The sequence below is a fragment of the Somniosus microcephalus genome, unplaced genomic scaffold (assembly GCF_052327205.1).
Source record: "Somniosus microcephalus isolate GS21.2 unplaced genomic scaffold, FLI_Smic_1.0 unresolved_chr5, whole genome shotgun sequence".
Taxonomy (NCBI): Eukaryota; Metazoa; Chordata; class Chondrichthyes; order Squaliformes; family Somniosidae; genus Somniosus; species Somniosus microcephalus.
Window position 1 is genome coordinate 29517956 of NW_028225183.1, and position 19509 is coordinate 29537464.

The following is a 19509-nucleotide window of genomic DNA, read 5'->3' on the forward strand; positions in this document are numbered from 1 at the left end:
GTAAGTACCCCGACCGTACTAGCGCATTTGGAAGGGAATTATTGGGCCAACATTTTACATGTCAATAAAATAAAAAATTTAACACTTGCACGACTTGCCCCCTCGCATCTGCGACTGAGGGTCCAAGGAGGTGCATTGCGCAAGAGGTCATCATCGCACGTATCCTCACACTGTTCCCTTTGGGGAACTGTATGAAGTGGTGGAAGGATTTATGGCCGTGATTAACGCTCATTCCGTGACCGTAACCATATTTGAACCAACCATTAGGGTGGTTAGTCCTATGGCGGGAGGGTTTTACGGGCTCCCACAACCCATCTGAGGGGGGGGGGGGCCACCAACACCCACGGACGCAAGTATCCCGCTGGATGTCCACCCAGAATTTAAAGTTGGAGCTCCGACTCCACTTGCCGGGACTGTCTGGAGTGGGGTTCAAAACCCTACTCCTTTTGGCCCAGCGGCGGGGATGCTTACTGCTACGCAAAAGGCCCACTCCACACAAAAGGTGACACCCATACGTTTCCTGCGCCTTTTCCCTCCCCGTGACTGGAGCCCTATGCTGCCATTTCACATAGCTGATCGGATTGGGCGTTTGTCATAGCGGTAGGATCCCCGCCGCTGGGCCAGATCAGGGTAGGGTTTCGAACCCCGCTCCAAGACAGTCCCGGCAAGTAGAGTCGGAGCTCCGGCTCTAAATTCTGGGTTGACATCCAGTGGGATATTTGCGTCCGTGGGTGTGGGTGGCCCCCCCTCCTTGTATAGCTTGTGGGAGCCCGTAAAACCCTCCCGCCATAGGACTAACTGCTCGAATGGCTAGTTCAAAGATGGTTACGGTCACGGAATGAGCGTTAATCACGGCCATAAATCCTTCCACCACTTCATACAGTTCCCCAAAGGGAACAGTGTGAAGACACGTATGACGACAACATTGCTAAATAAATAAGTGGAAATTAAAAAATTCTTTTAGGGCTTTTAAAAGTCTTTAAATTGCTTTAATTCTCTTTAAAACTACTTCAGATTACTCAAAATAATGTAAACATTTTAAAAAGTTTATAAAAGTTACCAAAATCTTCAAAAAACTTCCAAAAACCTATTTAAACTGCTGCTTTGCATGTAAAAAAGCAAAGCAGCTTGACAGAAACATTGGGGGCGTGTCCAGTGAAACTGAGACCTCAAGGGGCGTGTCTCACTTACACTGCACGCTCCTGGGTCCGCGCTGGCTGCACTCCTGGGCGGCGTGACGTCATACGCTGCCCGGGAATGTACTTTCAATTTCTCCAAGTTCAGGCGTCCCAGAAGCTGATCGGCAGGAGCGCGGGGTAAGTGCAAATACGGGGCTTGCACGCTCTGCAAGCCCCGTTCTGCAATTTCTGGCCCAATATCAGTAACAATTTTGTCAGTGCTCTATAGACATAAACATTTTCAGAACAGTCAACACATTTTCAAAGCTTTACATTGTACTCAAAGATTAAGTCTATCAGGTTCTTTTACTTCACGTGTGAATCTTCTCAACACGGGTAAGTCTGGTGTGTCTTCATGAGATTGTTCTGGCGGTGAATGACAAGATGCTGTTGCGGCATTGTCATCAATCTGCTCTTGTATAGATCGACGTCTCCTTGCGATTTTTGCTTGGAGAGGGTTTCAATGTTTCCTTCCCTCTTCATGCCATAACTCTCAATGTAGTTAACGCACTCTCCAAAAACTGCTGGCAGCTGGATCCCATCATACAGCATAGTCCTCTCAGCAGCCTCGGCTAATGGAAGACCAAAGATTGGCCTGAGGGAAGAAGGAGTATCCACCGGAACTGCTTCCTGCTCTGGTGCAGGCTTTTTCTTTTTCTTTTTCTCTTTCCACTGCTTAACAACATCTGCACCGGTTATATCTTTGGAATTTTTCTCCTTGTGTTTATCCTCATTGTGCTTTTCTTCCTTTGGCTTCTATTTGAACTTAAAGTCTTTTTCTTTCTTCTTGGAGAAACTAGGCTTTTTGAAGACATGGATACCCTTTGGCCTTTTCATCCTTGATGGGCTCTCTGCTTCATCACCTGAGTCATCTGGCCTGCTTATGGCACAGTTTATACGGTAGACTCTCTTGACCAGTTCTAAGTCCTCACAAGCTTTGTCACCTAATAGTGAATCAAGACCTTCAGCCACAACAGAAAACATGAGATGATGCACTTTGTCTCTGACTGTCACTTTAAGTCTGCATACACCTAAGCTATCTATTGTCTGTCCATTATAGCTCTTCAGTAGTACTGACTTTTTCTGTATTTTGGGCTTTTCTTTCATATTTTTTATGTCACTCATACTGATTAATTTGCTTTTGCCCCAGTGTCCAGTTTCAATGAAACTAATGCTCCATTTATCTGTAGTGGGATCATCCATTTGTCCACTTTTACTGCAATGACTTTGTGTTCAGCATTGTCCATTTCTGAGGGCAGCACATTTTCTGTATCTTTTTAGATATCTTCACATGACACCATTCCTACAAAAAATGTCTCACTTAAATCAGTGTCCTCAATCACATTAACTTGTTGCCCTTTCGTTGTTTTTACTTTTGAAAAGCATTGTTTGGCAAAGTGATTCTTTCCTTTACACTTTGTGCACATTTTTCCAAACGCTGGGCATTGTCTTAACTGGTGTTTGTAACCACAGCGTTTACAATTAAAAATGTCATCCTCCGATTGCTTTTCATTTCTGTTCTGCCCACGCTTCTTCCCCTTGTAGGACACAGCACCGACAGCAGAATTTTCACTCATTACAATCGCATCATTATTGATTTCACTGAAAGTCTTCGCGTGCTATCGAGCTAGCTCGCTGGCTTGGCATATTTTCAGTGCATTTTCCAAATTTAGTTCGGTTTCTCTCAACAGACGTTCCCTGACTTTTTTATCATGAATACCAAATAAATCTGTTCACGAATCATGGATGCTATGAGCTCAGAGAAATTACATGTCTGTGCTTTCAGTTTCAGATCAGTTATAAAGCTATCAAAAGTCTCATTTTGCTTCTGTGTCCAAGAACGGAAGATGTATCGTTCGTACGTCTCATTCTTTTTGGGAGAGCAATGTGCATCAAATTTTTTTAGCACATCTTTTAATTTTTCTCTGTTCTCCGCTGGATTAAATACAAATGTATTAAATACCTCTATCACCTGTGGGCCTGCAACCGTAAGCAGCAACGCTATCTTCCTTGCGTCTGGCTTCGTACCGAATCCGATGGCTGCAATGAAGAGTTTGAATTGTTGTTTAAAAATCCGCCAATTGTAGTCGACATTTCCCTCGAGATTCAAATGCTCTGGTGGTTTCAAATTCTCCATGTCACTTTTCATAATTTTCAGCAGATCTTCACCACCCTGGTACCATGTTATGTTCATTAATAAATAGATATTCTTATCATGAACACAGCTAGCTTTTGCTAGTTACTTCATTGAGCACATGTGGACAAGTAACTATAGTTGTAGAGATGCAGCAAGTGTGCTCCTGTGTGCAGGCTGCCATCTTGACTGTTCCCTTGTGGGTAGCCTAGTGCCTCATGGGTAATGTAGTCTTAATATATATACAGCTGGGTAGTGTTGTCTTATACAAACAGCTATATACAGCTCTATGGCTCCACCTAGTGTCCACTATAGAATGACATTCTATTGATCACTACACTGACCTTCTCCCACTGCCCAATTTCGGGATCTTCACCCTCTGTACAAGTTCCTGACGTCCACGCCCTGCCCAAGTTCCTGACCTTCTCCACCACGGCCTAGCTTCTTGGCCTTTTCCCGCCCAGCCCAAGTTCCTAACCATCTCTCCCCTGCCCAATTTCCTGATTCACCCCTGCCCAAGTTCCTGATCTTCTCCCCTGCCCAAGTTCCTGTCATTCTCCACCTGCTCAAGTTCCTCAACTTCCCCATCAGTCGAAGTTCCTGACATGCTCCCTCTGCCCAAGCACCTGACATTCTCCCCCTGTCCAAGTTCCTGACCTTCTCCCCCTGCCCATGTTCCTGAAATTCTGCCCGTACCCAAGTTCCTGACCTTCTCCCCTGCCCAATTTCCTGATCTTCTACCACTGCCCAAGTTCCTGACTTTCTCCCCATGCCCAAGTTCCTGACCTTCTCTCCCTGCCCAAGTTTCTGACATTCTCTCCCTGTCCAAGTTCCTGACCTTCTACCTCCTGTCCAAGTTCCTGACCGAACCCTCTGTCCAAGACCTGAAATTCTCCCCGTGCCCAAGTTCCTGACCTTCTCTCCCTGCCCAAGTTCCTGTCCTCCCCCTGCCCAGGTTCCTGACCTTCTCCCTCTGTCCAAGCTCCTGACCATATGCCCCTGCCCAAGTTCCTGACCGTCTGGCCCCTGCCCAAATTCCTGACCATTCCCGCTGGCAAGTTCCTGACCTTCTCCCCCTCCCCAGGATCCTGATCTTCTCCCTCTGCCCAGGATCCTGACGTTCTCCCTCTGCCCAAGTTCCTGACCATCTCCCTCTGCACAGATTCATGACCTTCACCTCCTGCCATTGTTCCCGATCGTCTCCAACCCCCAAGTTCCTGACCTTCTCCCCCTGCCCAAGTTCCTGACATTCTACCTCTGTCCAAGTTCCTGAAATTCTCCCTTTTCCCATGTTCCAAACTTTCTCACACTGACCTGGTTCCGGACAATCTCTACCTGACCAAGTTACTGGCCGTCTCCCCCAGCCCAAGTTCCTGACCTTCTCCCCCTGCCCAAGTTCCTGACATTCTCCCCTGCCCACGTTCCTGACCTTCTCCCCCACCCAAGTTCCTTGCATTCTCACTCTGACCAAGTTCCTGATATTCTGCACCTGCCTAAATTCCTGACATTCTGCACCTGCCCAAGTTCCTGACGTTCTCCCACTCCCCAAGTTACTGACCTTCTCCCCTGCCCAATTTCCTGATCTTCTCCCCCTGCACAAGTAACTGACATATTCTCACCCAGCCCAAGTTCCTGAACGTATTCTCCCCTGCCCAATTCCCTGACATTCTCCCACTACCCAAGTTACTGACCTTCTCCCCCTCCCCAAGTTTCTGACCTTTTCCCCTGCCCAATTTCCTGACCTTCTCCTCCTGCGCAAGTTCGTGACCTCCTCCCCCTGCCCAAGTTTCTCACCTTCACCCTCTGCCCAATTACCTGACTTTCTACACATGCCCAAGTTCCTGATCTTATCACCCTTTTCAATTTCCTGACATTCTCCCCCTCCTGAATTCCCGACCTACTCCCCCACCCAATTTCCTGACATTCTCCCTCTTCCGAATTTCCTGACCTTCTACCCCCTGCCCAAGATCCTGACCTTCTACACTCTGGCCATGTTCCTCACCTTCACACCATGCCCACGTTTCTGACCGTCTCACTCTACCAGATGACTGATCATCTGCCCATCCCCAAGTTCCTGACCTTCACCCACTGCCCAAGATCCTGACCCTCTCCCCTGCCCAATTACTTGACATTCTCCCTCTGGCAATGTTCCTGACCCTCTCCCCTGCCCAAGCTCCTGTGGCCCACTCCCATGCGCAAGTTCCTGACCTTCAGCGCTTGCCCATGTTCCGGACCTTATCCACCTGCCCATGTTCCTGACAATGTAACTCTGCCCAAGTTCATGACATTCTCCCACGCCCCAAAATCCTGAACATCTCCCCATGCCGAAGTTCCTGACCTTCACCCCCTGCCAATGTTCAGGACCTTGTCCCCCTGCCCAAGTTCCTGACTTACTCCCGCTGCCCATGTTCCTGACATACTCCCCCTGACCAAATTCCTCACCTTCTCCCTCTGCTCCAGTTCCTGACCTTATAACCCTGCCCAAGTTCCTCACCTTCTCCCTCCGGCCCAAGTTCCTGACCTTCTCCCCCTGCCCAATGTCCTTACATTCTCCCCCTGCCCAAGTTCCTGACATTCTCCCCCTGCACAATTTCCTGTCCTTCTCCCACTGCCCAAGTTCCTGACCTTCTAACACCTGCCCAAGTTACTGACCTTCTCCCACTGCCTATGTTCCTGACCTTCTACCTGCTGGCCAATTTCCTGACCTTCTCCCCCTGCCCAACATCCTGACCTCCTCCCCCTGCCCAAGTTCCTGACCTTCTCCCCCTGAACAAGTTCCTCCCAATATCCCTCTGCCCAAGTTCCTGACGTGCTCCCCCTGAACAAGTTCCTCACAATATCCCTCTGCCCAAGTTCCTGACATTCTCACCATGCCCAAGTCCCTAAACGTCTCCCTCTGCCCACGTTGCTGATTTCTACCCCTGCCCAAGCTCCTGACGTTCTCCTCCTGTCCAGATTCCTGACCTACTCCCTCTGCCCCAGTTACTGACCTTCTCTCCCTGCCCAAGTTCCTTGCCCAAGTTCCTGACCTTCTCCCTCTGACTAAGTTCGTGACCGAATTCTCCCCCTGCCCGATTTCCTGACCTTCACCCCTTGACAAAGCGCCTGACCTCCTCCCCCTGCCCAAATTGTGGTGTATGTACCTTTAAGAGCCCCTGTGTACTGTAATGCCGGTAGTGGCCACTCGGGCTACATAAGCCTGTATAGTGTCTTGTATCGTTTAGTTCACCTGCAGACTTTGTTCAATAAACACCTGTAAACCAACTCCTGCATTCTGTGTCTCCATTAACACACGGATACAACAGTGGTGACTAATTGGAAACGGACTTAACTGCAATTCGGCAGCACCTCAAGAAGATCGATTCCTCAGACGAAGGTCGAAGAAAAAAGAAAAAAAGAAAACTGGTTTCACCAGCTAGCCGGGCTGGTGGCAGGTACTGCACTAATTCTTCCTGGGCGGCGGGCTGGGGATCGATCGGGTGGCTCTGCAGCGGGGCCAAGCAGCAAGTCGGAAGGCAGAGGCAAACAGAGACAGAGGGTGGAGCACTCGGGAGACGGCCGACGCTGCAAAGCAGGACGGCGTTCGGACCAAGCAGAGGGAGGGAAAAGTCCGAGAGTGTCCGGGAGGAACGAGTCTCCAAATATTAAAAAAACCTGTGTAAATAAAAACTGCGGAGAACAGCGATGTCAGCAGCGGCAGCGGTGGGAAAGCGCGGGAGGCGCCATTTTTTCTCGGCAGGGAAGAAAGGAATGCACGGGAGGCGCAATTTTTGATTTTCAGGATGCCTAAGACTGGCAATATTACTGCTTTCGATAGTGATATAGAGGATTGAACCAAATATGTGGAAAGAGTGGAGGTATATTGCACAGTGAATGAAGTAGAGGATGATAAAAAGGCATCGGTACTTCTAAATCTGATGGGCGCAAGGACATACGGGCTGTTACAAAACATAATCACTCCAGCCAAACCGATGGACAAGAATTTAAAGGAGATTGTTGATACCCTACCGGAGCACTTAAACCCAACACCGCTGCTGATAGCGGAACGATTCAAATACTTATGGAGGAATCAGCACAAGGATGAAAGTAACGCTGATAACCTCACCGAATTAAGAAAGCTGTCAAAGCACTGCTATTCGGGCCAGCACTGGCAGTTTCTCTACGAGACAAATTCGTCTGCGGTCTCCTAAGTGAAGGAACACAGAAAAGACTACTTTTCTGAGAAAGATTTGACACTGGACAAGGCTTTCAGTGTGGCTGTATCATACGAAGCAGCAGCGAGAGGAGCTGCAGAGATACAGCAAAAGCCACAGGACTTCGGCACCCATGAAATGACACGGGGTTTCGAGAGATGTTATCGCTGCGGCAGATCCACCCATGACCAGAGGGACTGCTGGTTCAAGGACAAAGCCTGCAGGCAATGCAGAAATTTGGGACATATTGCACGTGTATGCCGATCTGGAAACAAAAAATCCACTGACAGAAAAAAAATCAATAAGGAAAAGTACAGAAAAGTACAAATGATGACGGACAGTAGCTCCAAAGACCAGAAGAGCGATAACGACTCCGGAAACAAGAGACCAAGCTGTCTCAAATTACATAATTTAATTGTCAAAGAAGATTACCAGACCATTTGGGTTACCCTCACGATAGCGGGGTCCCCAGTTAAAATGGAGCTAGATACAGGATCAGCTCTGACCATCATAAGTCGACGGGATTACGAGCGGCTATTTCCGCATATACCTTTGAAAGACACATCCATTATCTTGAAGACATATACGGGGCAGATAGTATACCCCAGAGGGAAAATAAGGGTGCCTGTTGTATACAACGGCAAGGAAATACATAAGTTATATTTATACGTTCTGCAAGATGGTGGTCCACCGCTGTTGGGACGTGAATGGATCAGGAAGATACGTTTAGACTGGCACTCCATTCAGGCACTGACGGTGACCAGTAAGAAAAAAAGATGATGATGACGTCAAGCCTGAATGATTGAAAGACATCTTGGCCAACGCCAAAGAACTGTTTCAACAGGAACTAGGAACCTTGAAAGGCCTCACCGCCTCAATAAAAGTGGAAGATACGGCAATTCCCAAGTTTTTTAAGACAAGGCCGGTGCCAAACGCAATTCGTCCAGCAGTCGAAGCAGAGCAGGAGAATTTGGAAAAGGCAGGCGTGTTATCCAAGATAGATTGGAGCGAGTGGGCAACACCCATCGTCCCGGTCATGAAGAAAATGTTGAATAATGATAAATCTGAAAAACAGAGAAAAATTCGCATCTGTGGGGACTTCAAGGTGACTGTAAACCCGATCCTTCACACGGTACAATATCCTCTTCCGAGGATAGAAGATATTTTCGCCTCACTATCCGGAGGGAAACGTTTCAACAAAATTGACTTAGCACAGGCATATCTACAGATGGATGTTGAGGAGGCCTCTAAAAAGTATCTCACGATAAACACATACAAACGCCTGTACCAGTACAATCGACCGGTTTTCGGAGTAGCATCAGCTCCAGCTATCTGGCAAAGAGCTATGGCGCAAGTCCTGCAAGGGATTCCGGGGACTCAATGCTACCTAGACGACATCCTTGTAACAGGAGAAAACGACAACGAGCACCTTGCCAATTTGGAGCAGGTGCTCACTAGGCTGAGAGAACGGGGCCTATGAGCAAATCGCCCCAAGTGCGAATTTTTCCAGAAACAAATATCATATTGTAGCCATATAATTAACGAAGAAGGGTTGCATAAGTCACCTGAAAAAAATGAAGCGGTCATAAAAGCCCCAGCACCTGAAAATGTCTCACAATTAAGGTCGTTCCTGGGATTGATAAATTACTATCATAAATTTTTACCGAACTTGTCAACTGTTCTGCACCCTCTTAACGCACTGCTACAAACGGGAGTAATTTGGAAATGGAGCAAAGAGTGTAAACGTGCCTTCCATAAATGCAAAGGCTTGATCACGTCCAAGGAAGTGTTGGCTCATTACAACCCATCACTGCCAATCAGACTGGCATGCGATGCATCCCCTTACGGCGTAGGAGCGGTATTATCGCATAGATTCCCTGATGGCTCGGAGTGGCCGATAGCTTTTGCATCACGTTCATTAAACTCAGCTGAGCATAACAATGCCCAGATCGACAGGGAAGCACTCAGCCTGGTATGGGGAGTGAAGGAATTCAACCATTACCTACACGGACAAAAATTTACCTTGTTGACTGACCATCAACCCCTCGTCTCCATATTCAACCCTAAAAAGGGCGTTCCCATTATGACAGCGCAAAGGCTACAGAGGTGTTCCCTTTTCCTAGGGGCACATCAATATGACATAGAATACAAAAGATCAAAACAGCATGGGAATGCTGACGGTTTATCACGCCTACCTTTTCCAACGGTAGAAGAGGCACCTACAGTGGACCCAGTGGAGATGTTCCACTCAACCATAGTGGAATGTCCACCAGTAACAAATTCTACCACTGAAAAGGAAACGAGAAACCACCCGACTCTCTCGATTTAACGGTGAAGGGATGGCCAGCACATGGCGAACCACTGTTGCCAGCATTCTCGCAAAGAAAAGAGCTGTCAGTGTGCCGAGGAACCTTGATGTGTGGATCCAGAGTGGTGATTCCACCCAAATTCCAGGATAAAGTGCTAATAGAGCTTCACGAGGGGCTTCTGGGTGGAGTGATAATGAAGAACCTAGCCAGAGCGTTTGTGTGGTGGTCAGGTATCGATGGAGACATCGAAGAAAAGACCAAGAGCTGTCTAGGATGCCAGAAGGTCCAAAACGCCCCACCACAAGCCCCTCTACATCCATGGGATTGGCCCTCATCTCCTTGGCAAAGGGTACACGTCGACTTTGCTGGTCCATTTATGGACTCAATGTTCTTAATCGCAGTTGATGCACACTCCAAGTGGTCGGAGGTAATAAAGATGTCCTCCACCACCACGGAAAAAGCCATCACAGTATTTAGGACCATATTTGCCAGGAATGGGCTGCCTGAACAGATCTGTTCTGATAATGGCCGCAATTTGTGTCCGAAGAATTCAGGAAGTTCTTAAAAAAACAATGGGGTTAAGCACTACACGTCCGCCCCATACCATCCTGCCACAAATGGATTAGCTGAAAGGTTTGTCCAGGCCTTCAAGAAGGCCATAAAGGCCATGGGTAATGAACACATAAATCTACAACATAAGGTAGATAACTTCTTCTTTGCATACAGGAATGCAACTCATGTGGTTACAAACCAAACTCCCGCCATGATGTTTTTCAATAGAAGACGAAGATGCCGGCTGGATTTGATCAAGCCAAACATCAGAAGGGACGTAGAGAACCGGCAATTTCAAGGCATGAATGAAAGGCCAACTAGAACCTTCCAGATAGGTCAACAAGATTTGGCCTGGGACTACCGTACCGAGAAATGGCAGCCTGGAACTATTTGCATATGACTAGGACCGCTGATGTATACCGTGGACATTGGAGAAAGCATAATAAGGCGCCATGCTGACCAGATCAGAGAGTCATCTGAAAAGGGACAACCTATACCACAACTCTATACGCCTAAAAATGAAGCAGAGATACCCATAGTATCTACCTCCGATCCGGTGATACTGGAACCAGATGAACTCGACACTGGCATTCAAGCCGAATCGACCTTGCCAAAAGAACCTACTACACCACTGAAAACTACGACACCACCGAGGCGTTATCCGGACCGAGTCAGGAAACCTCCAGAGAGACTGACTTATAATTGATTAACTGCAGCAAATGTGTAGATTATTGTTCTTGTAAACATGTTAATTAATGATTACTTAAAATGTTATGTACTGGTTGTCTAAAAGGGGAGGAATTGTGGTGTATGTACCTTTAAGAGCCCCTGTTTACTGTAATGCCGGTAGTGGCCACTCGGGCTATATAAGCCTGTATAGTGTCTTGTATCTTTTAGTTCACCTCCAGACTTTGTTCAATAAACACCTGTAAACCAACTCCTGCTTTCCATGTCTCCATTAACATACGGATACAACACAAGTTCCTGACCTTCTCCCCCTGCCCAAGTTCCTGACGTTCTCCCCCTGCCCAAGTTCCCGCCCTTCTGCTCTTAACCAAGTTCCTGACCTCCTCACTCTGACCAAGTTCCTGACCTTCTCCCCATGCCCAAGTTCCTGACAATGTAACTCTGCCCAAGTTCCTGACCTTCTCCCACTCCCCAAGATCCTGAACTTCTCACCCTGCCCAAGTTCCTGACCTTCTCGCTCTGGTCAATTACCTGATCTTCACCACCTGCCCAAGTTCATGACATTCTCCCCCGCCCAAGTTCCTGACACTATAACTCTGCCCAAGTTCCTGACCTTCTCCCACTCCCCAAGAAACTGAACTTCTCCCTTGCCGATGTTCCTCACCTTCTCGCTCTGCCCAAATTCCTAACCTTCACCACATGACCAAGTACCTGACCGTTTCGCCCTCCCCAAGTTCCTGACCTTCTCCCTCTGTCCAAGTTCCTGATCTTCTCCCTCTGACCATGTTCCTGACCTTCACACCCCGGCCCAAGTTCATGACCTTCGTCCCCTGACAGGTTCCTGACCTTGTCCTTCTGGCACGTTCCAGATATTCTGCCCAATGCCCAAGTTCTTGACCTTTGCCCCCCCTGGCCCAAGTTCCCGAACATATCTTCCGGGCCCGACTTCATGACCTTCTCCAACTGCCCAAGTTCCCGACCTTCAACCCTGCCCAAGTTCCTGACATTCTCCCACTGCCGAAGTTCCTTACCATCTCCCCCTGCCAAACTTCCTGTCATTCTCTCTCTGACTAAGTTCCTGACCGAATTATACCCTGCCCGATTTCCTGACCTTCTCCCCTTGACAAAGCCCATGACCTCCTCCCCTGCCCAAGTTCCTGACCTTCTCCCAATGCCCAAGTTCCTGCCCTTCTCCCCCTGCCCAAGTTCCTGCCCTTCTCCCCCTGCCCAAGTTCATGCCCTCCTCCCCCTGCCCAAGTTCCTGCCCTCCTCCCCCTGCCCAAGTTCCTGCCCTCCTCCCCCTGCCCAAGTTCCTGCCCTTCTCCCCCTGCCCAAGTTCCTGCCCTTCTCCCCCTGCCCTAGTTCCTGATCTTCTCCCCCTGCCCAAGTTCCTGCCCTCCTCCCCTGCCCAAGTTCCTGATCTTCAACCCCTGCCCAAGTTCCTGTCCTCCTCCCCCTGCCCAAGTTCCTGATCTTCTCCCCCTGCTCAAGTTCCTGACCTTCTCCCCCTGCCCAAGTTCCTGACCTTCTCCCCATGCCCAAGTTCCTGCCCTCCTCCCCCTGCCCAAGTTCCTAACCTCCTCACTCTGCCCAAGTTCCTGCCCTCCTCCCCCTGCCCAAGTTCCTGACCTCCTCACTCTGCCCAAGTTCCTGCCCTCCTCCCCCTGCCCAAGTTTCTGACCTCCTCACTCTGCCCAAGTTGCTGTCCTTCTCCCCCTGCCCAAGTTCCTGACAATGTAACTCTGCCCAGGTTCCTGACCTTCTCTGACTCCCCAATATCCTGAACTTCTCCCCCTGGCGAAGTTCCTGACCTTCTCATTCTGCCCAGTTTCCTGACCTTCACCACCTGCCCAAGTTCCCGACCGTGTCGCCCTTCCCAAGTGCCTGACCTTCTCCCCCTGCCCAAGTTCCTGACCTTCTCCCTCTGCCCAAGTTGCTGATCTTCTCCACCTGCCACGTTCCTGACCTTCTCCCTCTGTCCAAGTTCCTAACCTTCACTCCCTTCCCAAGTTCCTGACCTTCTCCCTCTGACCCAGTTCCTGACATTCTCCCCCTGCCAAGTTCCTGACCTTCTCACTCTTCCCAAGTTCCTGAACTTCTCCCCCTGCCCAAGTTCCTGAGTTCACCCCTGCCCAAGTTCCTGACATTCTCCCCTGCCCAAATCCTGGCCTTCTCCCCCTGCCCAAGTTACTGAACTTAACTGCGGGCCCAAATTCCTTAGCTTCTCCATTTGCCCAAGATCCTGCCATTCTCCCGCTGCCCAAGTTCCTGAACTTCCCCCTCCGCCCAAGTTCCTGACCTACTCCCACTGCCCAAGTTCCTGGCATTTCCCCCCCCCCGCCCAAGTTACCGACCATCTCCCCCTCCCGAAGTACCTGACCTTCACCCCCTGACCAAGTTCCTGATCTTCATCCCCTGCCCAAGTTCCCGACCACCTCACCCTCCCCAAGCAGCAGACCTTCTCCCCCTCCCCAAGTTCCTGACCTTCTCCCTCTTCCCAAGTTCCTGACATTCTCCTCCTGCCCAAGTTCCTGAGGTTACCCCTCTGTCAAAATTCCTGAACTTCTCCTTCTGCCCAAGTTCCTGACATTCTCCCACAGCCCAAGGTCCTGACCTTCTCCCTCTGTCCAAGTTCCTGCCCTTCTCCCCCTGCCCAAGTTCCTGCCCTCCTCCCCCTGCCCAAGTTCCTGCCCTTCTCCCCCTGCCCAAGTTCCTGCCCTTCTCCCCCTGCCCTAGTTCCTGATCTTCTCCCCTGCCCAAGTTCCTGCCCTCCTCCCCTGCCCAAGTTCCTGATCTTCTCCCCCTGCCCAAGTTCCTGTCCTCCTCCCCCTGTCCAAGTTCCTGATCTTCTCCCCCTGCCCAAGTTCCTGACCTTTTCCCCCTGCCCAAGTTCCTGACCTTCTCCCCATGCCCAAGTTCCTGCCCTCCTCACCCTGCCCAAGTTCCTGACCGTGTCGCCCTTCCCAAGTGCCTGACCTTCTCCCCCTGCCCAAGTTCCTGACCTTCTCCCTCTGCCCAAGTTGCTGATCTTCTCCACCTGCCACGTTCCTGACCTTCTCCCACTGCCCATGTTCCTGACCTTCTCCCTCTGTCCAAGTTCCTAACCTTCACTCCCTTCCCAAGTTCCTGACCTTCTCCCTCTGACCCAGTTCCTGACATTCTCCCCCTGCCAAGTTCCTGACCTTCTCACTCTTCCCAAGTTCCTGAACTTCTCCCCCTGCCCAAGTTCCTGAGTTCACCCCTGCCCAAGTTCCTGACATTCTCCCCTGCCCAAATCCTGACCTTCTCCCCCTGCCCAAGTTACTGAACTTAACTGCGGGCCCAAATTCCTGAGCTTCTCCCTTTGACCAAGATCCTGCCATTCTCCCGCTGCCCAAGTTCCTGAACTTCCCCCTCCGCCCAAGTTCCTGACCTACTCCCACTGCCCAAGTTCCTGGCATTTCCCCCCCCCCGCCCAAGTTACCGACCATCTCCCCCTCCCGAAGTACCTGACCTTCACCCCCTGACCAAGTTCCTGATCTTCATCCCCTGCCCAAGTTCCCGACCACCTCACCCTCCCCAAGCAGCAGACCTTCTCCCCCTCCCCAAGTTCCTGACCTTCTCCCTCTTCCCAAGTTCCTGACATTCTCCTCCTGCCCAAGTTCCTGAGGTTACCCCTCTGTCAAAATTCCTGAACTTCTCCTTCTGCCCAAGTTCCTGACATTCTCCCACAGCCCAAGGTCCTGACCTTCTCCCTCTGTCCAAGTTCCTGACCTTCTCCCTCTACCCAAGTTCGTGACATTATGCCCCTGCCCAAGTTCCTGACCTTTACACCCCGGCCGAAGTTCCTGACCTTCTTCCCCTGACATTTTCCTCACCTTCTCTCCCTGTCTAGTACCTGAAATTCTCCCCCTGCACAAGTTCCTGACATTCTCTTCCTGGACCAAGTTCATGACCTTCTCCCGCTGACCATGTTACCGACCTTCAACCCATGACCAAGTTCCTGTCCTTCTCCCGCTGCCCAAGTTCCTGACATTCTCCCACTGCCCAAGTTCCTCTCCTGCACCCTATGCCCAAGTTCCTGAACTTCTCACCCTGTCCATGTTCCAGATCTTCTCCCCTGCCCAGGTTCCTGACCTTATCCCCTGCCCAAGTACCAGACCTTCTCCCCTGCCCAAGTTCCTAACCTTCTGCCCTGCCCAAGTTCCTGACCTTCTACCCCTGCCCAAGTTCCTGACCTTCACCCCTGCCCAAGTGCCTGATCTACTCCCCCAGCCCAAGTTCCTGACAATATCCCCCTGCCCAGGTTCCTGTCCTTCTCCCACTGCTCAATTTCCAGACCTTCTCCCCCTGCCCAAGTTCCTGATCTTCTCCATCTGCCAAAGTTCCTGACCTTCTCCACCTGCCCAAGTTCCTGACCTTCTCCCCCCGCCCAAGTTCCTGATCTTCTCCCTCTGCCAAAGTACCTGACCTTGTCCCCCTGGCCAACTTCCCGACCGTCTCCCCCTCCCAAAGTTCCTGAGCTTCTCCCCCCGCCCAAGTTCCTGACCTTCATCCTTGCCCAAATTCCATACCGCCTCCCCTTCCCCAAGCTCCTAACCTGCTTCCCCTGCCCCAGTCCCTGACCTTCTCCCCCTGCCCTTGTTCCTGACCTTCTCCCCCTGCCCAAGTTGCTGACTTTCTCCCCCTGACCAATTTCCTGACCTCCTACCTCTGTCCAAGTTCCTGACCTCCTCCCCCTGCCCAAGTGCCTGATCTTCTCCCCCTGCTCAAGTTCCTGACATTCACCCACTGCCCAAGTTCCTGACCTTCTCCCTCCGTCCAAGTTCCTGACCTTCTCCCACTTCCAAAGTACCTGATCTTCACCCCTGCTCAAGTTCCTGACATTCACCCCTACCCAAGTTTCTGGCATTCTCCCCCGCCCAAGTTCCCGATTTCTCCCCCTGCCCAATTCCCTGTCCTCCTCCCTCTGCCAACTTTCCTGTCCTTATCCCCCCCCCGATTAATGGTGCATTGTTTGTCAGTCATGGATTATTAACAGGATTATTGGGTATGAAATGAATTGTGAAAGTTTCATGACTTGCAGATTTCGTTCAGTCTCATGATTTCACTTGCCTCACACGCACCGAGCTTTCTGTGAAATCAAGCAATTCTGACGGGAAGAGAGGGAGAACATGGTGTGGGCTTAAACGGGGTTAGTTTGGATGGAAGTGGATGATGTTCTTGCTCTCATCGTCGACCTTTGAACCCTGATCACGTTATTCTCCATCCCCACTGTCTTCTCCATGAAATTTACCTGCCCCTGAGTACCTGTCCTCCTCTCCCCCGAGCTCCTGAGCTCCTCTCCGCTAAACTTCCATCCACTATCTTCCCCTTGGATCCTCTCTATCCCTTCGATCACCTCCACACGTCACCTCTCTCTGCTGCTACTCTGTATCTCCCAACGCATCTCCTTTCGTTTTCCCCATTCCCTATCTCCCCCTCTCTCTTACTCATCTCTTCCCCAAATCTCTCACTACCTCTCCGATTTCTTTCCCCTACCTCTCTCACTCCACTTTCTATCCCCACCTCTCTCAGCTCCACTCTTTCACCCTGTCTTCCCACCGCTCCCTCTCTCCCCACCTCTCCATCAGCCACTCTCTCTCCCGTCTCCTTCTCTCATCTACCTCTCCCCCTCATCCCCCCGTCCTCTGTTCCACACTCTCATCCCTGCTCTTCCTGAACTCTCTTTCACTTCTTTCTCTTCATTCTGTGACTTCACTCTCTCCACTCTCTCTTCCTCCTCGCACTCCACCTTCTCACGCTCCTTCCACTCTCTCCCACCCATCAATCCCTGCACCAATTTCCTCTCTCTCTTTTCCCCGGCCACCAACCGATCCAGTGAACCTCTTATGGAGCCGAGCAAAGTGTATCCCACAGAGCAGGCCGCAACTGTTGGGTACTGTGCGCCTGCACATGCACGGTACGAGATTGGGTGTGCATGTTTACCACCGGGATACAGCGCACAGGCGCAGAAGCCCCAGAGGTATTCGTGCAGATAATCACAGCATTACTTTAATCCAATATTTTTTATATGCTCTGACATAAGTGGGTTTCTCCAGGGACACTCAGCTCCTGACCTCATTACAGCCTTGGTCCAAACATGGACAAAAGAGCTGAACTCAAGAGGTGAGGTGAGAGTGACTGCCCTTGACATCAAGGCAGCATATGTTCGAGTGTGGTATCAAGGAGCCCTAGCAAAACAGAAGTCAATGGGAATCAAGGGGAAAACTCTCCATTGTTTGGAATCATACCTAGTACAATAGAAGATGGCTGTGGTTGTTGGAGGTCATTCATCTCAATCACATGACATCACTGCAGCTGTTCCTCAGGGCAGTGTCCTAGGCCCAACCATCTTCAGCTGTTTCATCAATGACCTTCCCACCATCATAAGGTCAGAAGTGGGGGTGTTCGCTGATGATTGCACACTGTTCAGCACCATTCGAGACTCGTCAGATACTGACGTACTCCGTGTCCATATGCAGCAATACCTGGACAACATTCAGACTTGGGCTGACAAGTGGCAAGTAACATTCGCACCACACAAGTGCCAGGCAATGACCATCTCCAACAAGTGAGACTCTAACCATCTCCCCTTGACATTCAATGGCATTACCATCGCTGAATCCCCCACTATCAACATCCTGGGGGTTGCCATTGATCAGAGACTGAACTGGACCAGCCATATAAATACTGTGGCTATAAGAGCAGGCCAGAGGCTGGGTATTCTGTTGCGAGTGTCTCACCTCCTGACTCCCCAACGCCTTTCCACCATCTACAAGGCACAAGTCAGGAGTGTGATGGAATACTCTCCACTTGCCTGGATGAGTGCAGCTCCAACAACACTCAAGAAGCTCGATACCTTCTGGATAAAGCAGCCCGCTTGATTGGCACTCCATCCACCACATTCAACATTCACGCCATCCACCACTGGCGCACTTTGGCTGCAGTGTGTACCATCTACTAGATGCACTGCAGCAACGCGCCAAAGCTCCTTCAACAGCACCTTCCAAACACGCGACATCTACCACTTAGAAGGACAAGGGCAGCAGACGCATGGGAACATCACCGCCTACTAATGCCCCTCCAAGCCACACACCATCCTGACTTGGACCTGTATCGCCGTTCCTTCACTGTCACTGGGCCAGAATCCTGGAACTCCCTTCCTAACAGCATTGTGGGTGTAACTACACCATATGGACTGCAGCAGTTCAAGGAGGCGGCTCACCACCATCTTCTCAAGGGCAATTAGGGATGGGCACTAAATGCAGGCCTAGCCAGCGATGACCACATCCCATCAATGAATTAAAAAAAAACACCCGTTGCGTTAAATGGATTAAAATCCGAACTGCTCAATAGAAACATAGAAAAATAGGAGCAGGAATAGGCCACCCGGCCCCTAGAGCCTGCTCCACCATTCAATATGATCATGGCTGATTCTCTATATCAATACCATAATCCCGCACTCTCCCCATACCTCTAGTTGCCCGTTATATCTAGATATATTTCTATCTCCTTCTTAAATGTATTCAGTGACTTCGCCTCCACAGCCTGTGGTGGATAATTCCACAGTTTCACTACCCTCTGATTGAAGAAATGTCTCCTCATCTCCGTCCTAAATGTCCTACGAAGTGTCCTGAGATTGTGACCCCTCGTTCTAGACCCCCAGCCAGGGGAAACATCATCTCTTCATCCAGTCTGTCTAGCCCTGTCAGATTTGTTTACGTTTCAATGAGATCCCCTTTCGTTCTTCTAACCTCTACTGAATATATGTTCAGTCGAACCAAACTCTCCTCATGCGACAGTCCTGCCATCCCAGGAATCAGTCTGGTGAACATATGCTGCACTCCCTCTATGACAAGTATAACATTCATTCGGTAAGAAGAACAAAACTGGACACAAGACTGCAGGTGTGGTTTCATCAATGCCCTATATACCTGTAGTAAATCACTACATATATTTAAGAAGGAGATAGAGATATTTTTAGACACAAAAGGCATCAAGGGGTATGGGGAGAGAGCGCAAATATTGTATTGAGATACAGGAGAAGCTATCATCATATTGAATGGCAGAGCAGGCTGGAATGGTCGAATGGCCTATTCCTGCTGCTATTTTACTATGTTTCTATATTATAAAGGGAGTTGATTGAGGGTGTTGGAGATACAGTGGCCCTGACCTTGAGGTTGAAGAGTTTTGTGAAAAACATCAGAAAGTGCCGTTCAGACAAAGCATGAATTTGGCGAACGGATTCCTGTACTCAGGTTGAAGGATGTAAACCACGATGAACCCTACCCGAGAGATCCTATGGACAGCTTTCAGGCGATAATAACTGGTATAAAGAACTGGATGACGAACAAAAAAAAACTGCTTTATCAGATAGTAAGTCGGCGCAGTTGCCCCTCTTTAAAGCAAACAGCTCCTGGGGAGGGACCATTGAT